This window comes from Nomascus leucogenys, chromosome 9 (assembly GCF_006542625.1).
Source record: "Nomascus leucogenys isolate Asia chromosome 9, Asia_NLE_v1, whole genome shotgun sequence".
NCBI lineage: Eukaryota > Metazoa > Chordata > Mammalia > Primates > Hylobatidae > Nomascus > Nomascus leucogenys.
This window is the reverse complement of record NC_044389.1, coordinates 53938977-53963570: the sequence shown is the minus strand read 5'-3', so window position 1 is coordinate 53963570 and position 24594 is coordinate 53938977. Positions and strand designations below refer to the sequence as shown.

General features: G+C 40.3%; 1 protein-coding gene across 3 annotated transcripts in view; it reads right to left on the bottom strand.

Annotated features, from left to right (window-relative positions):
• Window positions 1-24594, bottom strand: part of SLC4A4 (solute carrier family 4 member 4) — a 509200-nt gene that overhangs the window by 368819 nt on the left and 115787 nt on the right. The window contains exon 1 of one of the 3 annotated variants that reach the window (XM_030818971.1): window positions 12893-13604. The exons of 1 other annotated variant lie outside the window; for it this stretch is intronic. The gene's annotated coding sequence lies outside the window, so the exon portion shown is untranslated. Of the gene's footprint in view, window positions 1-12892; window positions 13605-24594 lie in introns of those variants that run through there. One more of the 3 variants, XM_030818972.1, reaches the window with a different exon arrangement.

The window sequence follows — 24594 nt, the reverse complement described above, 5'->3', positions numbered from 1 at the left end:
ATTAGTAAGCTTCAATTATCAGAAAATTCAATTAAAGTGACTACTTCATACTCTGTTGACAGCAGATAAACAGGCCACTCTTGTAATTTAAGCAGACAGGTTCACAGTTTCTCATAATCAGCCTCCTCAAAATATGATTTCCTCTTCCTTGATTCCACAGACCCTGCATAGTACCTACTAAGGCTTTCACATCATCCCACCACTGCTCCCCAAGCCATAGGGGTTCTGTCAGATCCCACATCCCCAGACACTTACCTAAGGGCTAAATCCTAACTTTCTCTACAGAACTAAGAAGTTATTCCATCAGCTGTCAACTCAAGTAGCAGCCTGGGCCACATGCTCTAACCTGCTTTTTTCTGCTGTTCTGGTTTTTATATAAAAGACTCTGTGGGCTGGGCACAGTGGTTCATGCCTGTAATCCCAGCACTTTGGGAAGCTGAGGCAGGCGGATCACCTGAGGTCAGGGGTTCGAGACCAGCCTGGCCAACATGGTGAAACTCCATCTCTACTAAAAATTCAAAACTTAGCCAGGCATGGTGGCACGCTCCTGTAGTCCCAGCTACTCAGGAGGCTGAAGCAGGAGAACTGCCTGAACCTAGGAGGTGGAGGTTGCAGTGAGCCAAGATCGCGCCACTGCACTCCAGCCTGGGCAACAAAGCGAGACTCCATCTCAAAAAATAAAAATAAAAATAAAAAAGGATACTGTGTTGTTCAAGCCCATGTGGTAGAATCCATCTATCACAGAAGCTAAAAGCTGTAGGCCAAACAGGAATACATGGCACCAGACTTTCCAAGCTCTTTAATTTGCATACATAGTATTACATTTAAAAAAGCTATCCAAGATGATGATTTTTAAACTCGCCCAAAATAAAATACATTGCATTTATTTGGAAAAGTAAACTTTTTCAGATTAGTGAGATTATACCAAATAAACCCCAAACCAAAAATGTTGGTTTCAATTCAGAAATAACATCCAATTTCGTGTTATCAGTAGCAAGGTGTGGACTTGTTTCACAGAAATTGTATAAGGAAGTCTAAGTGCTTATTTTATAACCTCAAATGTAACAACGCATTTATACTAGTGCCTTCTAGTCAAGGTCAAGCGCTGAGATAAGACATGTTGAGGCCAGTAAACTTTATAGGAACTGTCATGTGTGGTCAGACCCACAATCCTCTAGACAAACTTTCAGTGACACCTGACGACATCAAAGAACAGGAAATTATTCTACAAAATGATAAGTGACTTGAAGAAAGTTCTGTGAAAAGAGGATAATCCTGGGTAAAGTCCTGAGTAAAGAGAGAATAACCACCCAGAAGATTAGGTCTATTTACCAAATGTCCATCTTCTCTTTTAAATTGTGTAAATACTTAATGCGCCCAGTGATTTGCTCTGGACCTTCTCCTGTTAGAGTATCCAGTTTTTCCTCTTGTGGTAAAAAATCTGCTCACATAAATACCCACTGTATAAACTTAAACTTTTTAAAAATTTAAGCTAAACCTACTTCTCTCAGTTATGTATTTTTTTATTATTTTTTATTTTGTAGAGACAGGGTCTCACTATGCTGCCCAGGCTGGTCTCAAACACCTGGCCTCAAGCAATCCTCCTGCCTCAGCCTCCTAAAGCACAAGGATTACAGGCATGAGGCACCCAGCCTATTTCTCTCTTATAGCTCCTAGTTCTGATATTCTTGGATTTGGGGAAAGTGTTCATGACATTACAGGCTTTGGTGAGGTCTCCTTTCAGACTTGACACTTCATTGTTCAAGACCATAAGCATTCAAATAACTTTCTGTGCGTTCTCTTAAAGAAACTCCTCCATTCTCATGACATGCAGTGTGTTTCTCTAGACCCTTCCCAGTTACATCTGCTCTGAGGTGCAAGAACACACCCTCAAAGGAATATTCTAGACAAGACTGCATAAAGTTCAGATACATGGACAAACATAGAAATACAGCATTTAAATATTCCTATTAAGAGATAATTGAACTCAAATGCATGTTCAAGTGTAATATTTATCAATATATTAAAGAGTAGTGAAACACTGAGATTTCACTAGAAATATTATGCATATGTAATAAATGAAACATCTGTTCTAAAATGTCTCAATATATTGTGCTTTCACATATATTGTAAGGTAATGACATGCACCTAACAGAGATATATAGAACAATGATGTTCTCTCACCTTTACGTAAAATCCAGTGTTATCATGCTGCCCTAATACCTATACCATAAAGAAGTTCTACTCTCATTCACTTTTATTTGCATTATATTTTCCAAAGATTTTATAGGAACAACATTTGGACTTCAAACTCTTAGTTCAATGTAATCAATATGATCAATATTTTTAAAATGATTTGAATGAGGCAAACACCAAATTCACAGAGATATGAATAAATAAGTGAATGAATGACTCTTCCTTCTTGCCTGCCACATAAGCACCTTTTCCAACAGAAACCCACAACCCCCAAAAATAGAGGGTTAGTAGATGTCTCTAATTCTATTTTTTATAATCTGTGGTTACACATATAATCAGTGATTAATAAATACATATTTCTTCAGAGCAAGCATAAAAATTGCAATTCCTTATAAATCTTTTTTTTATTATACTTTAAGTTCTAGGGTACATGTGCACAACATGCAGGTTTGTCACACACGTATACATGTGCCATGTTGGTGTGCTGCACCCATTAGGTAAAGGCCTTTTTAGGCATCTTTAAAGTGGTGTTCATTGGGGGAAGCTAAGTAAAGCGTACAGAAAAACTCTCTGCACTATATTTTTGCAACTTCTAGTGAGCCTGTGTTTAAAAACAAAAAGTTATTTATAAAAGTGCTAACAATTCATTTTTAATCTCAAATAATCAATAAGTAAAATGTATCCAACTCAAAGAACTGATCAAATACAGTCATATCAAAATAAGTTAATTAATTTTTCCAAGAAACTATAACACATCACAAACCATAATAACAAAGATTCATCCCCAAAGATATGGGTTCCAAACTTCATTACAACGAATTTCACAAAAAGTATGTAAAAAGCCTAATAACAATGATCACAGCTACTGCATTGGGGGAATCTCTCCAGAAGAAATACAGTTTTGTTTTTGATTTTTTGAGACGCAATCTCGCTCTGTTGCCCAGGCTGGAGTGCAGTGGTGCGACCTCAGCTCACTGCAACCCCCACCTACCGGGTTCAAGCAATTCTCCCATCTCAGCCTCCCAAGTAGCTGGGATTACAGGCACCCAGCACCATGCCTGGGTAATTTTTGTATTTTTAGTAGAGATGGGGTTTTGCCATGTTATTCAGACTGGTCTTGAACTCCTGACCTCAAACAATCCACCACCTTGGCCTCCCAAAGTGCTGGGATTATATGCATGAGCCACCATGCCCAGCCAGAAATACAGTTTAAATAAAGTTGGATAAGATGATTTGGCATCTCTGATCTGTCTGCATTTTTTTTTTTTTTTTTTTTGGAGACAGAGTCTTGCTCTGTCTCCCAGGCTGGAGTACGGTGGTGCAATCTCGGCTCACTGCAGCCTCTGCCTCCCAGGTTCCAGCGATTCTCCTGCCTCAGCCTCCCAAGTAGCTGGGATTATAGGCGTGAGCCACCGCACCCAGCCAGTATACATTTTAAAAATATTAAGTATCCCTCCATTAAATAAGCATTTTCTGGCCACTATGAGGACCATGGGGAAGTATACTGTGTAGACAACATGAATACATATGAAACAATTAAAGAGCAGTGCAAAGCAGTAAGCAATAAAGTGATCAATTCAACTGTAGAATTCACTGCCTAAGGTTTTGGCAATAAAAATAGGTAAGTGTTTGAACTATCTTTTCTTCTGATGCTTTTGGAGTGGTGTTTTTATTTCATTTCTTAATATATTTTTCAAGAGAAATTATCTAATCTAGTTTATCTAGATCTTTTGAGACATTTCCTATCCGCCTTCTCCCTTTTCCCTGGCAAAGGAGCTCAACTTATGAAAGTGCAAATGTGTGAGCTGCGTGTTTCTGCTTAATCGTTAATGCTCAGCCATTTTCCAAAGCAATTGTAATCAGTACTTTAGCAAAGTCCCTACCATGAGGCCCTACTCTCTGCTAACATCGTGAGTGCTCATCTCACATTCCTAAGGACAGAGTCTCCAGAGGTCAAAGGAATCGAAGGAATTTGTGAAGCAGTTCAACTGTGATGTCGCACTGCAGCTGTAGTCACGCAATACTCGAGAGAGTTTCAGGAGTGCAGCCATCAACACTCAAGATCCCATGAAACTTTCAGTCTAACTGATGGTCCCACTGATTACTCACTCAGAACAAAACATATTTCACCAAATATCACTTTCAGGACTTCATTCCTGATCCTTCTGGGGTAGAAGGTGCAAAAACCTGGTTTGTATTAGAGACATTAGGAATATTTCAATAAGGCCAACAGATTTCCATGCTGAAGAGCACAAGAAATGGAAGAGCTAATACCATTTCCTTGGGAGATCAGTTTAGATCGTTTAATTGTCATAATCCTATTTGTTAAACAGGTATCCTTCCCTAAATCCGTAGTATACCCTTGTTTTTTTAAATCCCATGTGTCAAGTAAACCAAAAGGAGCCTTGCTTCCAGCTTTAAATAAAGCAATAACCAGGCACGCCTGGATGCATTTGTTTTAAAAACAGCCAGTTTAACTTCTCAAAGGAATGAAATCACTCAGAACAGATGAGATTTTTCTGAAATTCACTGTTTTTAAAACAGTAGTTTAACAGGGTTCACCATAACTACCCTTTGTATTTATTTCAATTTTCCTAACATTATGTCTGTAACAGAAAACAAAAGCTGTTTACTATACCAGATGATTCCATTTTCCACTAAATCACACTAAATTGGCCACATTTGCATCAAGCACACGAGGTATACTACCTAATATGTAAACGTCCTTATAAAATGCAGACTGACTTATGTTATTCTGAAGTAAAATGTTACATGCTCAGTATTCTGAGTACCACAGAACAGCTATGCTTAAATGATGGCAGCAAACAATCAAGACCCCCATAAGCTCTTAAAAAAAAAAAAAAAAAAAAAACTCCAATACAGGAAAAAGGAAAAGAACATCAGTCTTTGGGTAAGAAAATCTAACTAGATTTCTATATAGAAATCCAAGTTTCTTCTGCTGCAAGCCTGATTTTTCAAAGGGATACCTACTATTATTTAAAGGAAGATCATGTAATTCCCCAAAACAAAAATCATACAAATTTTAATTTTATTTAATTTAAAAATAAAAATGATATGCCTCCAAACCACTTTTTGAATAAAGAGAGTCACAACATCAAGCCAACAGCTGAAAATCAGACCTATCAAAGGGTTAGGAATTGTTGCTTTACACAAATGTATATAAGGTGTATGCTGTTTGCTTTCATATTATAATCAACATATCCGTGAAACACCTTATTCATATTAAGCTGAAAAGGTACTATAAAAGCTCCAGTTTTCAGCTATTGTTCATCCTTGAATGTTCAATTTTACACAAAACATGGTTTCCAAAGTATTAGCACTGGAGAACCCACTGTAATATTTTAAATCTGGAAATTTGTGGCCATTCTAATTAGAAGCTAAAAATATTCAGTGTGTAAGCTTTGGGGATCACTCATGGAGTGAAGAGCAGTGTAATCATTTTCAAGGGTTCTCCAAGTCGTGTGTGTTACTTGGAGGCATAAATTCAATATGAACTATATAGAAATGGGTGATCGCAAACTGCTGGCTATTAGACTCAATTTTTCAATATGATGCTTGATGAACCTTGGATCCAACTCAGCTTTAGCAATAAAAAGTAAAGGTCCTAGAGAAACAAAATATATAAAGCACAGCTTGAGTCACTCAGTAACGGTTTAAGAAAGATACTTAAATGTGTTCATTCATTCAGCCAACAAACATTTATTAATATGCCAGAAACTGTTCTCAGTGCTGGCATAATTCAACTCAAGAATAAGGAATGTTAAAGAATACAATAACAATAATAATAACTAACATGTATGGCCATTTACAGTGCTGAACAAGATTTCATAAAGATCACTTTATCTGTTCCTCATAACTCCTCTGTGAATGGGGTTTTATAATTATTTTAATAATGAAAAAAGACACAGATGATTTTTTTAATTCTCAAAATCAAACAACTAATAAGTAAGAGAGCTGGATGTCCAATTCATACCTTCCAAATACAAACCTCCATTGGTCATTGGGCAATACAACATTACCAGATGCTCTACTTTTATGTAAAGCATTGAGGACAAGTTCTGCATGTTTCTGAGTGCTGTATTAAAGTTATTTAATATTGTTTTGGTTTGGGATTTTTGTTTTTTAGGGATAAAGTTTCGAAGATCCAGCCTATCATCTTTACAAGTTCAAAATGTTTGTAATCTCTTTATCTCATGAATTTACTTATTAGATGGAAACATTGGTGAATGAGTTTGCCTGGTTAGCTGAGTCTTCTAAACAAATAAAAGAACTTAACTCTCCAAGTATTAAAATCTTCCTTACTTGAGAAAAGATACTGGATAAAAATTTCATGAGCAAAAAACATGAACAAGTACTTTACAAAAAAGTGTAGACAATAATCATATGAAAAGATAGACAAGGTATTCTTAGAAATGCAAATTAAAACTACAGTGTGATACAACTATAGATCCGATAGAATGGTTTTTTAAAAAGACATACAAAACCCCTTTTGTAAGGATGTGGTGTAGATGATACTCTCACACAATGCTGGTAGGAATGTGAATTAGTACCAATTCTGAAGGAAGGCACTATCTACTAAAACCGTCCCATCAATTAAACTGGGAAAACACACAACTGAAATTCCCACGTGGGCCGGGCGCGGTGGCTCACGCCTGTAATCCCAGCACTTTGGAAGGCCAAGGCGGGCGGATCACGAGATCAGGAGATCAAGACCATCCTGGCTAACACGGTGAAACCCCGTCTCTACCAAAAATACAAAAAATTAGCCAGGCGTGGTGGCAGACGCCTGTAGTCCCAGCTACTCGGGAGGCTGAGGCAGGAGAATGGCGTGAACCTGGGAGGCGGAGCTTGCAGTGAGCCGAGATCAGGCCACCGCACTCCAGCCTGGGCGACAGACAGGGCAACGTGTTCACCAAAAGACATACGTAAGAATGCTCATAGCATCACTATTCATAATAGCCAAAAACTGGAAACAACCCAAACAAAATTAGTAAATCAAGAACAAAATGGATAAATGTACTGTGGCATTCTTATAAAGTGGAACACTATGTAGCAATGAGAATAAACTGATGCTTCACACAAATCAAGAATGAATCTCACAACACAATGTTGAGCAAAAGAAGTCACACACGAGAATACATACCATGTAATTAACTGATAGAAAGTTCAATGATAGGTGAAAGTAACCATTGTCTCACAAACTAGGAGAGCAGTTACCTTGGGGGGAAGTAATGACTTGAAGAGGGAGTTAGAGGAGGCTTCTGGATGCCGGCAATGGTCTGTATTTTGGTCTTGGCACTGGTTACATGGACATGTTCACTTAGGTAAATCGCTGAGCTGTCTACTGATGGTATGATGACATACAATTTTCTGACCATATGTATTTCAATAAAAACTTAACAGAAAGAAGAGGGGAGGGGAAAAGAAGGAAGAGTGGAGAAAGTGGGGGAGGGAGAAGGGGGTGTAATGAAGTGACGCTATCAGAGTCCACATCTACATAGTCCTCAACCACTGTGCTTGCTTTAGTTCTTACTTCTGTCTACCGCTTCCTTTACTACCACGCTGTTTTCAGGCACTTTTCAATGTTTTCTATGTATTTGCCAATAAAGCCCATTTTAGTCTTCTGCTTTGTAGTTTACTGTTTGCTATGGGATTAAAAACTTTCTAATCAATCATAGAACAGTATGTGTATTAAAAGTAAACTGACTCTGAGGGATGTCCTAGGAGTAAAGTGAATTATTTTTAATGTATTTATTTTTTTACCCTCTATTTTGCCTGCTCAGAGGCTTTTTTGCTGGGGAACATGCCAAATGTAGGAGTTTCAAATAGATGAAGTTGTTACTAGATCTTATCAGTGAATATTAGACCTCCAGGCCAAAGCTAGAATTAACTAACATAGAAGTCCATATCCCACAAGTTTACTTACTTGCAAATAGTATTAAGAAGAATATTAATCAGTGAATATACTTTAAAAAAAGAAATCACCACTTTTTTCTTAAATAAGATGTCTTCAATATATTAAGAGATTTTTCTAGTTGTGTCACTCATTGAATATTATAGGGGTGTTAAACATAACATACTCCTTTCTCATTTTGTATTTTTATTCATATTGATTTTTTTAATCCCCAAAAAAACATACTAGGAGTATTATTTAAAACTTTCTTAAGGTTTTTAATACAGAAATTCGAGTTAAATTCGAGTCAAGGAGTATACCTTTTCCACACAATTATCCACAAAGTAAAAATACAAAACTCCAAAATATCAGTTGGTGGTTATTTATTTCCTTTAACATCCTAATTTCACTTAATTTCTTTCTATGTTCATTCTACATGAAAAACGAAAGTTAGCTCTCAAGATGGTAGCTAAAACCGGTACACCCAAACTGAAAATTCTTCTCTTATGAAATACTCCCTGGATTGCAGAACCTGAAAGAAAGTTGCGGCAGGTGTGCACTGCTACTGAGCGGAATTACCAACAGAAAACGGAAACCATCACTTTAAAACAGGATAAACTTTTATCTGCTTTAGTATCTTCTGCTGTGACTAAAAGGACATTCACCCATTCACTGACAGTCATTCGACAAACATGTATCACCAGTCAAAAGATTAAAATACTCATTCCTACCTCCAGCAATAATTTGCAGCTAAGTTTAAGAAAAGCATACAGAGTTCTCTGTCATAGTTTCCTCTTCATCTCAATAAGCATAACAATCCCTTATATTTACTTAGTTTTCAGGAAAGAGGACCAAGATGATGTTTTGGTTTACACAAACAACTACAGAGGCACATAGTTTCAACATTACTGTTTCTACCACTATCTTTTTCCAATACAGAGGCTCCTAAACGTACGGTGGGTTATGTCCTGATAAGCCCATCATAAATTGAAAATATTGCAAGTCAAAAATGTGTCTAATACACCTAACCTACCAAACATCATAGCTCAGCCTAAGCTACCTTAAATGTGTTCAGAGTATTTACATTCGCCTACTAGGCAAAATCATCTAACACAAAGCCTAACCTATTTTACAAATAAACTATTGGATATCTCATGTAATTAATTGAATACTGTACTGAAAGCGAAAAACAGAATGTTGTTATCAGTACTCGAAGTATAGATTCTACTGAATGTGAATGCTTTCACACCATTGTAATTCTGAAAAATTTTAACTCGAACATAATCAGTCTGGAACCGTCTATATTCAGCATCAAGTAAGACATTATCATTAAGGAATAAAATTATTGGCATCATTAGGAAGATTGGAAGAAAAAGTGTTATCTCTCCTTTGCCACAGCAAGTAAATAAAGCCATTAGCATTTATACACTTCTTCATTTTTTAGAGACAGGATCTCCCTATGTTGCCCAGGCTGAGGTGCAGTAGCTATTCACAGGCACAAGTTAATAGCAATTTTATAGGCACAATTTTATAGCACATGACAGCCTAGAACTCCTGCGGTTAAGTGATCCTCCCAACTCAGCCTCCAGAGTATCTGGGACCACTGCACGTGGCTCTCATTGTATTTTCAATGTCTTGTTAGAAATGTCATTGCACTGCTGAGACTACCAAATGCAATCAAAGCCACTGCCACAGAAGTATTATGAAAGTAGTTAATATGGCTTCCGACAAAATTAAATCAGCCACCTCTACAAATGGGTTGTGTCTCTGTGTGTGTGTGTGTGTGTGTGTGTGTAAACATACATTAGACAGAACTGAGTAAAGGGGAATCCATCCCTATTGCTGGAAAAATAACCAAAGGTGTGCACTACTGAAGACAAAAAGATCATCTTCATGTCAGAACAGCAGCAGCATATTTTCCATTTTTGTGACCCAAACGTATCAACAGTTTAAATACTGGGAGAAAGGCAAAATGTATTTGGAATACAACTTAGCTGACCTCAAATAAAACTTTATTTCTCCTTTCCTCTAAGATTCCTACGTTATGTAAAAGTAGTAAGATCCAGTTTTGCAAAGTCTTACTAGCTTCCTGGATGTTCTTTATCCATTTTGCTAAATGACTCCCTAAAAATACATAAATTTCATAAGTCACAGGTTGTCCTTGGAAACAGCATCAACTGAGATCCGTGTTCTGCTTATAGCTTCCTTTGTCCCATCAAATCATGCATTCTGATTCCTTCCATTTAGCAATCAAGAAAAAACCACTTAGAAATTTTAATCATCATTAGATTTTCCTCTTCTCAGTTTGTTCTTTCCACTCCCAATCTTATCTATCAACTCCACTCTTAGATTTCATTCATATTATTTTAAATAAACACAAAGAAACTCCAAGAAACAGATATGTATCTCGCCACACTTAAGTCCAGCACAGTCTCTCAGGACGCTTCTCCTCTAACAATAGCAGTCCTCATATGAGGTCTACAGCGCTCTCAGAGGCAGGCAAGGAATCCTGTTTATTTACATGATTCACCAGCCACTGTGCATTTCTTTAAGTGTTGTCTTTTCCTTTAAGATGTAAGCTATGGCCAGATATCACTCTTGTTATCAGAACAAGGGATCAGAACCTCAAAACTGTACCTGCCAGCACTCAGCGAAAAATGAGATTACCATCAGGGCCTACTGGAAGTTGTCCCAAAGGTTACCCGATTTCTATCGCATTATTCCTCTAAATCTGATTGCCTTTATTTCTTTCACACAACATTTTTATAAATCCAAAATGTCTCTTAATCATTCAGAAGACTGAAATCATAGTACTAACATTCAAACATCTAAAATTATTTAATATTGACTACGTGAACTAAAAGAAATACATTAATCTAAACTGAGAGTACATTCTGTCAATCTCATTGGGTAAGGTGTCTAATGTATGTTTTTCAGTCTCCAGAAATGACCCCAAAAGAGCAAATGGCACCAAAACTCTCATTCTGAAGTACACTGAAATCCAAAATGTTGGGGGCTTCTTAGTTTTCAGTTTTTTTAACATGCCTGGGACTATCAAAATATCCCATCTTGTCCTTGTCACCCCCACTCCTACAAATGTTCTCTGCCTCAACAGCTCATAATGCAGTGGTACTGCTTTCCTGTCTCCATCTACATATATGAGAGTTTCTGTGTCATCTTACTTGACAGTGTGGGATACAGTTAAAACAAATCATTCAATTTCAAGATCTACCACAAAGACCAGAATCCTATCGGTACTTTTAACTTTAAAATGAAAGTAAAAGTTTTTTCTCAGCTATAAAAGCTATAGAAAAATAAACAGGCACACTTCCTTTGAATGAAGTTATACTAATATCTTCAGTTTAAGTACTAAAATGACCATGTAAATTATTTACATGCTAATATGATAGACACAAGAAAGAGAGCTGTAGTCATAAACGTTTTCAAAAGACATTACATTGGCTATAAAAAGCTACTGAATATTGTTCTAATGGCATTGACGAATCTACTCAAATCACAATGGAAAAAAAAGCCTAAATGAGCAATGTACACTTAAATTAATTTAATTCAGGTAGTATTACAACTCCAAGTCCCAAGATACAAGAAAAAAGAGAAATGCAGTACAATACAGTGTCTCTTAGGAAAGGAACTGTTCCAGGATTTGAGACAATGAGCATTTAGTACAGCCCAGTGTTCTTGATTTCTCATTAGGAGCAACTTTCCAGGGCACTGAAGCGAACCAGGAAAAGAAATGGGGAGGGTAAGCCAAAGGGGTCGCTGCTCTTCAGTGTCAAGTTGGAAAGAGCTTGCTGCGATCAATCATGCTGAGAAGGTAGGGCCTTGAGAGGGAAGGAAGGGTAGAAAAAACAGTTTTACAGGGCGCTGAAAAACGTGACAGAACAGAGGTAGAACTGCTTCCTCCATCTTTCACGTCAAGTTCAAGTTTTTCTTTTTGTTCTATAAGAACTTTTGTCTTTATGGTGCTTGCTGTGGTTTGCTGATGTAGTTCCCAGCTCCTGCCTTCCTCTGGTGACTTATTAACGGACTGGCAACGGCTGAGTAAAATGCACTTAAGAAAAAAGAAATCACCTCTCTTTGCCAAGACGCACATGCTGCCCAGTACCTGAGGAAGAGCTCCGCTGTCGCTGGCCAAGAGAAATTCCAGTTTAACCTCTGCCTCCCCTATCCAAATCCATTGCAAATAAATGTGTGTGTGCCACTTGCAGAGAATCTGCCTGACTCACCCCCCGCCTTCGGCGTGCCAGGGAGAGATGTAAATGCTCCGTCCTGGAGCTGGCAGTGAAGTGGGGGCCGCGGCCTCAGTAGCACCGAGAGTCCCCAAATCTCCGCCTGTGATGGGTTTGGGGATGTGTTCCTCTCAAGCAGGTGCCTGGTCACAGCGCGACCACCCAGGCTCACAGCAACACACGTGTCACTGAGCCCGAGCCCAGCCCGCCGCAGAACTGGCCCCGCAGTCCTCGTAAAGACGCCCAGTTGCGCGCAGGGGACTTAGCAGTGAGGGAGAAGCAGACCACCCAAACTCTTCCTCTAAACCCTAAGAAGGAAAAAAAAAAGTACTTTTCCGCGGAAGCAGCCTCCACACACTGCCCGCGCCCAGCTCAGGGGATGCCCGGCCCGCAACTGACCTCTCTCTCCCTCCCAGGAGCGCGCTGAGGCCGCCTGCGCGCCCTACGGAATCGGCTCCCGGGCCCGCGCCCGCCTCCGCCTTGGAGCGAGGGACCCCATCGACCCTCCCGGCAGCTGCCGGGGCCAGGCGCTCACCTCCTGGGGTCCGGCTTCCGTCGCTCCTCCAGTTTGGCGGCGGAGTGTGGGGCTGCAGTGGCCACTGCCGCCGCCGCCGCCGCCGCCTTCGCTGCCACCGCGGCCGCCGCCGCCACCGAAGCGCTGCCCGGCGCGCCGCCGGGGTTGGAGGCTGGGGGGCCGCGGAATCCCTGGAGGCGCGAGCCCGGGAGGCGGCGGGGCCGAGCCGCGGGAAGTTGTCGGCGCCGGGCGCGGAGCGAGCGGGGCGCCAGTCACCCGCGCCCAAGTAGTCACAACTTTGCCGCCTGGGTGGGTGCGCGCTCCGGAGAGAGGCGAGCGCGGGAGAGCGGGGCAAAGGCGCTGAGGCGGGAAGGTCTTCGGAGCCGGCAGGACTGGAACCTGAACGGCCCGCGAGGAAGGGGGAAAGGTGGCGCGGGGGGGATGTCTACACGGCCCGTGTGGTGCGCGGCGGGCGAGTGTGTAAGAGCGCGGGCGTCTACTCTACTTTGCCTCCTGCAGCTCCTGCATATTTATGGGGATCTCTGATGTTCCTGCCAGTAACTAACACTGCAGCAGTGGAGCCCAGCCCAGGCGCCCCTCGGGAGCAAGCCGGGGTGCGGGGGCTCACGGAAGGCGGCCGCGGCGGAGGCTGTGCCGCGAGCGCGAGCCTGCGATCCATATTTAAAGCCGTAAGTGGCCTCGGCCGGCCCCCTGCCCTGCCCTCGCTCGCTCGCGCCCGCCAGCCCGGCCCCCACCGCTCCGGGCCGCTGCTCGGCGTCAGCCGCCCGGGCATCGGCGGCGGGGAGGGGCCTCGAGCCGCGCCGCCTCCGCCGGGGGCTTGGGCTTTGCGCGCAGCGCCCGCCCGGAGCTGGCGGAGGACCCGACTCCGGACCGGCCGGTCTTGCCTCCCGGGTTCCTTCTCTCTCACGCCCTGGGCTGGGTCCTAGGTCCAGCTTTTTGTCCTACTCAGAAGAGTTCCCCAGTGGGGAGAGCCTGTGCTTCCATGCAGAACTAAAATTGCATGCGTTTCCCAGCTCAGATCACTCTTGACTCTACTTTATAAAACTTGGGGCGTATAGAGTGCTGCCATAACACAGTATTAAGTAATTGTTCACCTTTAACAAAAGATGTTTGAAGATAACGTGGTTGTCAACTGTGTCCTTCACTTATGTCACTGATGCCTTTCTGTCTTCCTTGGGAGTTAGGAAAACAGCCTTAGCAAAGTGATTATTTGTATTTATTCTGTTCCTAAGTCTAATAATGAGGTTCAAGTACTCTTTGCCAAGCAAATAATATATCAATGATCCAGCACCATTGCCATCGGTAAAGGATTGAATCATAAGTAAACCATTAAGATATGAACAGACTGTCAGCACAGACACACCGTCTATTGTTCTGGGTACTGCTAGAGAGTAGTCACTTAATGGATTACAACCACATGGTATATCATGCAAGTGTATATCATTTTCTAGTAATACATATTATATGTAATGTATGTGTGGACATCACTGACCAAACTGTGTTTTCAACAGTAGCCACCAAAATGCATAAAGCTCAAGAGAAATAATTTCACATACCAACTGCTCCTGGTTCCCAGTCTTTCTCCAATACAAAGCTATAGCTAATAGGACCTCCAAGGGAAAAAAAAAATGAGGGTAGGGAGTAAATAACTTGAGGACAGAGGCTTTTCTTTCTAGTATTCCAAACTGGAAGAGATCCAGAGATCCATGGTGCCTCACCAGTGCTTGGAAAGCAGGAATGGAGCTTGTGTCTTTTAAAAAGTTTGTATCTTTAAAATCCTTCGTTAATGCTCAGAAGGCACAAGGAACCACCCCAATCTGATGTCTGAAATTAAAATGTACTGTCATGTGTCTGTTGTCACATCTGGCTCACATATATGTTCACACATTCTACATAACCCAGTGCAGTGATATTCGTCAGAATATCACTGGGAATTTTTCATGGGAAACTCAAAACCAAAGATAAAACAAAAATTTAGCTTTAAAGTTTTCACCTAAATGATGATATTCTGTTTCTAGGCTAATGTTAAAATTAACTTTCACTCCCTGAGCAGGCAGTTAGCAAGAATCAGCAACCGCAAAGTAAGCTAACAGGCAAAGGGAAGTCACTTTTGTATTAAAAATTTGCCACTGCTGTTCAGCAGTTTTTCACACTGTGGATTATGTATTTCAACATAGCTGGCAATTTCTCATTATAATCGTGAAGCAGCCATGAACACTCAGTGTTGGTGAATAAGAAAGAAAAAGTCCAAGAAACACATTTTTCAAGCATTCTGCTGCAAAATATATCAAACCCTCCTTCACGTAAGTTAAATAGGTAACTCCTGAAGGCATTTCAGTACAAAGATTGGCAAGAATTTACCCTAAAAGGAGCATAAAGTTGGTTTGTGGGCTGGGAGGCAGGGAGACAATGAGAGTACTATGGAGGTGAGATTTGGTATGTGTCTTAAATTAATGAGAAAGAGTCTTTGGCAAAGCGTTGACAACCTCTGTTATCATTTTCATTACTTGATGTTTGCTATCCCACAATTAAAAGAGTGTGTTCTATTTACTTTCCTATTGATTAGTGTCCAGTTGTTGAGATATATGTGTGTTTTCCTTTGAAAGGTCATTGATTAATTTTTCTTATAAACTCTGCATGTGATCACTTTCGATTGCTTTTCCGGGTGATAATGAATCCTGAGATTTTTGTTCACCTCTCCTAAAACTTGTGCTATGTCTCTTGATTCTCATAAGCACAAAGAAAGATTTATTAGTTCTTTTTCTCTTGAGGTTCACACGGCTTGGTGACAAGAATGAGCAGAAAAACTGATAGAATTAGAAAAATGGTGTAAGTAAGCTTTACTGATAATGATTTGTTTACTTTTTAATCAACAACTCTCTGTACTAAAGGACCTCTTAGAATACCAGCCCAGTACTTAGCTTATTAATCAAATTTCTTTCGTATCATCCAAGGTCCTAATAGGCATCTAAAAAAAACAGAAAGGAGGAAGGACCTTTGTTTCAATGACAAGCACCATCTAGTGGCAGCAGGTGATGACGACATAATGTCTCTAAGAAGAATGAAGACGAAAGTTTTCGAATAGGTAGTCCAGGCATTTCTGGTGGCTTATAGGCATGACATTCTTTGATTCTAAAACAAGAAGTCGTATGTAGTAGAATAATGCAATTGATCGGCCCTACGTTGATTATTGAAAGTAAGTGCCGATGTGACCTGCAGATAGGATTATTAGCATAGAATTTTCTCAGTATTTGTGTGACTGAATAGGTCCTTAAAGACTCTGTATTTAAGTTTCCTCATTACATAAAATAGGAAGAGTGATGGCTTGTCACCAGATGTTATCTGTAAAGCATTGTGTCCAACAAAGAGCAGAATCCATAAATATAGCTATTATATTTGGATTTTTTCACTACTAGGAAAAAAAGGTGAAAAATATTGTTGGATGTTTCTCCTGGAGTTATACAAAATTATAACATTCATACGCATTTCATATTGGGGCCTAAACAGAAAGGTGGTAGGAGATAACGTTATAGCTTGTTACTATAAACGTCAAAGACTGATCAGAGATGTTTGTCAATATCAAGTCCTTTTTAAATAGGTGGCTCATTGGCGAAAGTCTGACCAACATTTTGCTACACAGAATAGAAATTTTCTTTGTGCTGATATTTGTTTGGACTTGTAGTTGTTTGCAACAGAATGATCATTAAAGTTGCCACTCTGTATCAATTTTGTTAACCACTTCATTGTGTAAGAGTAAGAAATGAGAAAAAGCACTTTTTTTCTTCTCATTCTAAAACCAATCTGGGATGAAAAATAGATAGATATAGATCGATAGATAATAGATCACCAAAGGCCTCATTTTTGTTTCACTTACACTCCACAAGTATTCATATTCAGTCTGGCAAATTCTTGAATACATTCAACTAATCTAGATTTATAATTAACATTCTCTTCCTCAAACCCCAGGTTTAAAAATACCTGTAGCCCCTTTTTATGAGGAGAGAATGAAGGTGAACACAGTTTTTGGAAGCTGTCAGCACAGCATGAGCTGGGGAAAATAATTTTATTTGGGTAAACATGTGTCCCAAGTTGCTTCACAGCTTTATCAACTGAGCTCTCAGCCATATCCAACTGTCATTTTAAAAACACATGCCTAAAGTCAAATATCAGAAGAGGTTCTAACTTCTGAAAACAGGAGCTTATCTCAGTTAATGTCAAGGAAGGCAAGTTTTTCAATCTGAGTCTCAGTTGCCACAGCATTAAAATCACGGAGCTTAAGATAATACCCCAAAATTCAACAATTCCAACAGGATACCGGAATGATTTCCTCTAATAAAATTGAACAATATGTGATAGAGAAATATGCAAATCTTTCAGAAATGGTATCAACATATTTATTATGAAAGCTCTGTTTAATAACCTTAGGCCAATGTTTCAGCCCCTTCCTTCTACAGGAATTCTCCCATAGATCAGCATAACACAGGACACAGGTCTCTCTGTTTGGAAGGAGAAGGAAAACTTAAAATGAGCTACTAAGCCACTAAAACCCAGGTCCCTGATTTAAAAGATTGGTCTGGTTTTAGGTACGATGGTAGAGAATTATGTTAGACTTCTCTACCAGAACAGACTGTTGGGGCCCTTGGATTCTGATAGTGTGAGTGTGTGTGTGTGTGTGTGTGTGGTGTGTGTGTGTGTGTGTGAAATGTACATATGCGTGATCAGACTCGCGACTTTCCAGACACAGAAAGGTGCTTTTTCCTTTGTATTCCACTGGCTTCCCACCTCCTTGGGAATTGAATGGGCCTACATGGCAGGCCACTTAAAAGCTGCTCCTCCTTTTTGGCCTATGGACTAAGTCATGCAGATTCAGCTGTTCCATTGCTTGGAGACAGGTCTCCCTATGGACTAACCTACCATCAGATCCAACTGGGCTATAACCATTCACATCCCACTGGTCTGCTCTTTAGACCAGGCCTATCTTGGAGACCACAGCTCCTTAGTCTCCTTGCAAGTAACAAAACAGTTGATGTTGCTAGTACCCATCTACCAGACTCATGTCTTCATGGAAAACACTGCAAATCAAAATCTGAATATTAAAAGTTGGCTCCTTTTTCCCCTCTGCTTAGGGAAAGAGTACTCTGAGCAAATGTGCCTTCATGGCTTTTCAATTTACCAGTGCCAACCAAAGGATGCTCAGTTCTACCACAGAATGTGGGGCATGCTTGGGTCATCCATTCAGTCAACCAATATTTATTAAGAACCTACTTATTTTGTGTCAAGAACTCTTCTGGGTGATGGATTCCTATAACAAGAAAAGTTCCTGCTTCATGGAACATACAAGTAAACAAATAAGGGGACAAAATAATGTCCATTATCTTGGAATGCTAAATGCAATAAAGTGATAAATGCTGTGAAGAGGGTGTCCAACTATCCCAGGTCACATTGCCAATTTACCCCTGTTATCCTTCTGTAATGATAACAGCACTCCCTTTCACCTCAAAAGGAAGACATAGTGAGAAATTGTAGAATCCCCTTAGCCATAGAAGAAATAACGCACGGGGATGTGATAGAGTTGACAGGGCAAGGGACAGCTGCTTTCAAGTGGGGGGGTCAAGGAAGGTCTTTCTGAGATAGGAATGTTCGAGGACAGATCTGAATCAACAAGACATAAATATGAAAAATTGTAAAGGCAACTTGACAGTACAAACAGCATCTGGCATGGTGCCCTACACATAGTAGGAACTCAGTAATTATAGAATGATTGATGGCGTTCCTTCTTTTTTGGAACATTAAAAATAGAGAAGCTTACTTACCCAGGATATATTTCTATTAAGACAGATTTCAGGCTTCATAAATTCCTTAGGACATCATTCTTCTTACACAATAACATTGGGACTATATCTGTATATTTATTTCCATGTGCATAAAGCATCTCTTGAAGGATACATGAGCAAATAAAAGCACTGTTTGCTTCCAGGAATGGGAACTAGAGCAGGCATAGGGAGGAAGATTTTTCACCGAATCATTCATACTTTTAAAAAAAAATTTTTATTATACTTTAAGTTTTAGGGTACATGTGCATAATGTGCAAGTTAGTTATATATGTATACATGTGCCATTTGGTGTGCTGCACCCAGTAACTCGTCATTTAACAATAGGTATATCTCCTAATGCTATCCCTCCCCCCTCCCCCCACCCCACAACAGGCCCTGGTGTTTGATGTTTCCCTTCCTGTGTCCATGTGTTCTCATTGTTCAGTTCCCACCTATGAGTGAGAACATGCGGTGTTTGGTTTTTTGTCCTTGCAATAGTTTGCTGAGAATGATGGTTTCCAGCTTCATCCATGTCCCTACAAAGGACATGAACTCATCCTTTTTTATGGCTGCATAGTATCCCATGGTGTATATGTGCCACATTTTCTTAATCCAGTCTATCATTGTTGGACATTTGGCTTGGTTCCAAGTCTTTGCTATTGTGAATAGTGCCACAATAAACATACGTGTGCATGTGTCTTTATAGCAGCATGATTTATAGTCCTTTGTGTATATACCCAGTAATGGGATGGCTGGGTCAAATGGTATTTCTAGTTCTAGATCCCTGAGGAATCGCCACACTGACTTCCACAATGGTTGAACTAGTTTACAGTCCCACCAACAGTGTAAAAGTGTTCCTGTTTCTCCACATCCTCTCCAGCACCTGTTGTTTCCTGACTTTTTAATGATCGCCATTCTAACTGGTGTGAGAAGGTATCTCATTGTGGTTTTGATTTGCATTTCTCTGATGGCCAGTGATGATGACCATTTTTTCATGTGTCTTTTGGGTGCTTAAATGTCTTCTTTTGAGAAGTGTCTGTTCATATCCTTCGCCCACTTTTTGATAGGGTTGTTTGTTTTTTCTTGTAAATTTGTTTGAGTTCATTGTAGATTCTGGATATTAGCCCTTTGTCAGATGAGTAGACTGCAAAAATTTTCTCCCATTCTGTGGGTTGCCTGTTCACTCTGATGGTAGTTTCTTTTGCTGTGCAGAAGCTCTTTAGTTTAATTAGACCCCATTCGTAAATTTTGGCTTTTGTTGCCATTGCTTCTGGTGTTTTAGACATGAAGTCCTTGCCCATGCCTATGTCCTGAATGGTATTGCCTAGGTTTTCTTCTAGGGTTTTTATGGTTTTAGGTCTGACATGTAAGTCTTTAATCCATCTTGAATTAATTTTTGTATAAGGTGTAAGGAAGGGATCCAGTTTCAGCTTTCTACACATGGCTAGCCAGTTTTCCCAGCACCATTTACTAAATAGGGAATCGTTTCCCCATTTCTTGTTTTTGTCAGGTTTGTCAAAGATCATGTGATTTTTGCACATCTACATTGGTGGTAGATATCCGGCATTATTTCTGAGGGCTCTGTTCTCTTCCATTGGTCTATATCTCTGTTTTGGTACGAGTACCATGCTGTTTTGGTTACTGTAGCCTTGTAGTATAGTTTGAAGTCAGGTAGCGTGATGCCTCCAGCTTTGTTCTTTTGGCTTAGGATTGACTTGGCAATGTGGGCTCTTTTTTGGTTCCATATGAACTTTAAAGTAGTTTTTCCAATTCTGTGAAGAAAGTCATTGGTAGCTTGATGGGGATGACATTGAATCTCTAAATGACCTTGGGCAGTATGGCCATTTTCACGATATTGATTCGTCCTACCCATGAGCATGGAATGTTCTTCCATTTGTTTCTATCCTCTTTTATTTCATTGAGCAGCGGTTTGTAGTTCTCCTTGAAGAGGTCCTTCACATCCCTTGTAAGTTGGATTCCTAGGTATTTTATTCTCTTTGAAGCAATTGTGAATGGGAGTTCACTCATGATTTGGCTCTCTGTCTGTTATTGGTGTGTAAGAATGCTTGTGATTTTTGCACATTGATTTTGTATCCTGAGACTTTGCTGATGTTGCCTATCAGCTTCAGGAGATTTTGGGCTGAGATAGTGGGGTTTTCTAGATATACAATCATGTCATCTGCAAACAGGAACAATTGACTTCCTCTTTTCCTAATTGAATACCCTTTATTTCCTTCTCCTGCCTGATTGCCCTGGCCAGAACTTCCAACACTATGTTGAATAGGAGTGCTGAGAGAGGGCAGCCTGTCTTGTGCCAGTTTTCAAAGGGAATGCTTCCAGTTTTTGCCCATTCAGTATGATATTGGCTGTGGGTTTGTCATAGATAACTCTTATTATTTTGAGATACGTCCCATCAATACCTAAATTATTCAGAGTTTTTAGCATGAAGTTGAATTTTGTCAAAGGCCTTTTCTGCATCTATTCAGATAATCACATGGTTTTTGTCATTGTTTCTGTTTATATGCTGGATTATGTTTATTGATTTGCTTATGTTGAACCAGGCTTGCATCCCAGGGATGAAGCCCACTTGATCATGGTAGATAAGCTTTTTGATGTGCTGCTGGATTTGGTTTGCCAGTATTTTTTTGAGGATTTTTGTATCAATGTTCATCAGGGATGTTGGTCTAAAATTCTCTTTTTTTGTTGTGTCTCTGCCAGGCTTTGGTATCAGGACAATGCTGGCCTCATAAAATGAGTTAGGGAGGATTCCCTCTTTTTCTATTGATTGGAATAGTTTCAGAAGGAATGGTACCAGCTCCTCCTTGTACCTCTGGTAGAATTCGGCTGTGAATCCATCTGGTCCTGGACAATTTCAGAGCCTGTTATTGGTCTATTCAGAGATTCAACTTCTTCCTGGTTTAGTCTTGGGAGGGTGTATTTGTCGAGGAATTTATCCATTTCTTCTAGATTTTCTAGTTTATTTGCATAGAGGTGTTTATAGTATTCTCTGATGGTACTTTGTATTTCTGTGGGATCGGTGGTGATATCCCCTTTATCATTTTTTATTGCGTCTATTTGATTCTTCTCTCTTTTCTTCTTTATTAGTCTTGCTAGCAGTCTATCGATTTTGTTGATCTTTTCAAAAAACCAGCTCCTGGTTTCACTAATTTTTTGAAGGGTTTTTTGTGTCTCTTACTTCCTTCAGTTCTGCTCTGATTTTAATTATTTCTTGCCTTCTGCTGGCTTTTCAATGTGTTTGCTCTTGCTTCTCTAGTTCTTTTAATTGCAGTGTTAGGGTATCAGTTTTGGATCTTTCCTGCTTTCTCTAGTGGGCATTTAGTGCTATAAATTTCCCTCTACACACTGCTTTGAATGTGTCCCAGAGATTCTGGTATGTTGTGTCTTTGTTCTCGTTGGTTTCAAAGAACATCTTTATTTCTGCCTTCATTTCATTATGTACCCAGTAGTCATTCAGGAGCAGGTTGTTCAGTTTCCATGTAGTCGAGTGGTTTTGAGTGAGTTTCTTAATCCCGAGTTCTAGTTTGATTGCACTGTGGTCTGAGATACAGTTTCTTATAATTTCTGTTCTTTTACATTTGCTGAGGAGTGCTTTACTTCCAGTTTTGGTCAATTTTGGAGTAAGTGCAGTGTGGTGCTGAGAAGAATGTATATTCTGTTGATTTGGGGTGGAGAGTTCTGTACATGTCTATTAGGTCTGCTTGGTGCAGAGCTGAGTTCAATTCCTGGATATCCTTGTTAACTTTCTGTCTCGTTGATCTGTCTAATGTTGACAGTGGGGTGTTAAAGTCTCCCATTATTATTGTGTGGGAGTCTAAGTCTCTTTCTAGGTCTCTAAGTACTTGCTTTATGAATCTGGGTGCTCCTGTATTGGGTGCATATATATTTAGGATAGTTAGCTCTTCTTGTTGAATTGATCCCTTTACCATTATGTAATGGCCTTCTTTGTCTCTTTTGATCATTGTTGGTTTAAAGTCTGCTTTATCAGAGACTAGGATTGCAACCCCTGCCTTTTTTTGTTTTCCATTTCCTTGGTAGATCTTCTTCCTTCCCTTTATTTTGAGCCTATGTGTGTCTCTGCACGTGAGATGGGTTTCCGGAATACAGCACACTGACGGTCTTGAGTCTTTATCCAGTTTGCCAGTATGTGTCTTTTAATTGTAGCATTTAGCCCATTTACATTTAAGGTTAATATTGTTATCTGTGAATTTGGTCCTGTCATTATGATGTTAGTTGGTTATTTTGCTCGTTAGCTGATGCAGTTTCTTTCTAGCCTCAATGGTCTTTACAATTTGGCATGTTTTTGCAGGGGCTAGTACTGGTTATTCCTTCCCATGTTTAGTGCTTCCTTCAGGAGCTCTTGTAGGGCAGGCCTGGTGGTGACAAAATCTCTCAGCATTTGCTTGTCTGTAAAGGATTTTATTTGTCCTTCACTACTGAAGCTTAGTTTGGCTGGATATGAAATTCTGGGTTGAAAATTCTTTTCTTTAAGAATGTTGAATATTGGCCCCCACTCTCTTCTGGCTTGTAGAGTTTCTGCCAAGAGATCAGCTGTTAGTCTGATAGGTGTCCCTTTGTGGGTAACCCTACCTTTCTCTCTGGCTGCCCTTAACATTTTTTCCTTCATTTCAACTTTGGTGACTCTGACAATTATGTGTCTTGGAGTTGCTCTTCTCGAGGAGTATCTTTGTGGTGGTCTCTGTACTTCCTGAATTTGAATGTTGGCCTGCCTTGCTGGTTTCGGCAAGTTCTCCTGGATAATATCTTGCAGAGTGTTTTCCAACTTGGTTCCATTCTCCCCGTCACTTTCAGGTACACCAATCAGACGTAGATTTGGTCTTTTCACATAGTCCCATATTTCTTGGAGGCTTTGTTCATTTCTTTTTATTCTTTTTTCTCTAAACTTCTCTTCTCACTTCATTTCATTCATTTCATCTTCCATCACTGATGCCCTTTCTTCCAGTTGATCGAATCGGCTACTGAGGCTTGTGCATTCGTCACGTAGTTCTCGTGCCTTGTTTTCAGCTCCATCAGATCTTTTAAGGACTTCTCTGCATTGGTTATTCTAGTTAACCATTCATCTAATTTTTTTTTCAAGGTTTTTAACTTCTTTGCCATAGGTTCGAACTTCCTCCTTTAGCTTGGAGTAGTTTGATCATCTGAAGCCTTCTTGTCTCAACTCTTCAAAGTCATTCTCTGTCCAGCTTTGTTCCATTGCTGGTGAGGAGCTGTATTCCTTTGGAGGAGGATAGGTGCTCAGATTTTTAGAGTTTCCAGTTTTTCTGTTCTGTGTTTTCCCCATCTTTGTGGTTTTATCTACCTTTGGTCTTTGAAGATGGTGACATACAGATGGGTTTTTGGTGTGGATGTCCTTTCTGTTTGTTAGTTTTCCTTCTAACAGTCAAGACCCTCAGCTGCAGGTCTGTTGGAGTTTGCTGGAGGTCCACTCCATACCCTGTTTGCCTGGGTATCAGCAGCGGAGGCTACAGAACAGCGGATATTTGTGAACAGCAAATGTTGCTGCCTGATGTTCCTCTGGAAGTTTTGTCTCAGAGGAGTACCCGGCCATGTGAGGTGTCAGTCTGCCCCTACTAGGGGCTGCCTCCCAGTTAGGCTACTCAGGGGTCAGGGACCCACTTGAGGAGGCATTCTGTCCGTTCTCAGATCTCCAGCTGCATGCTGGGAGAACCACTACTCTCTTCAAAGCTGTCAGAAAGGGACATTTAAGTCTGCAGAGGATTCTGCTGCCTTTTGTTTGGCAATGCCCTGCCCCCAGAGGTGGAGTCTACAGAGGCAGGCAGGCCTCCTTCAGCTGTGGTGGGCTCCACCCAGTTGGAGCTTCCTGACTGCCTTGTTTACCTACTCAAATCT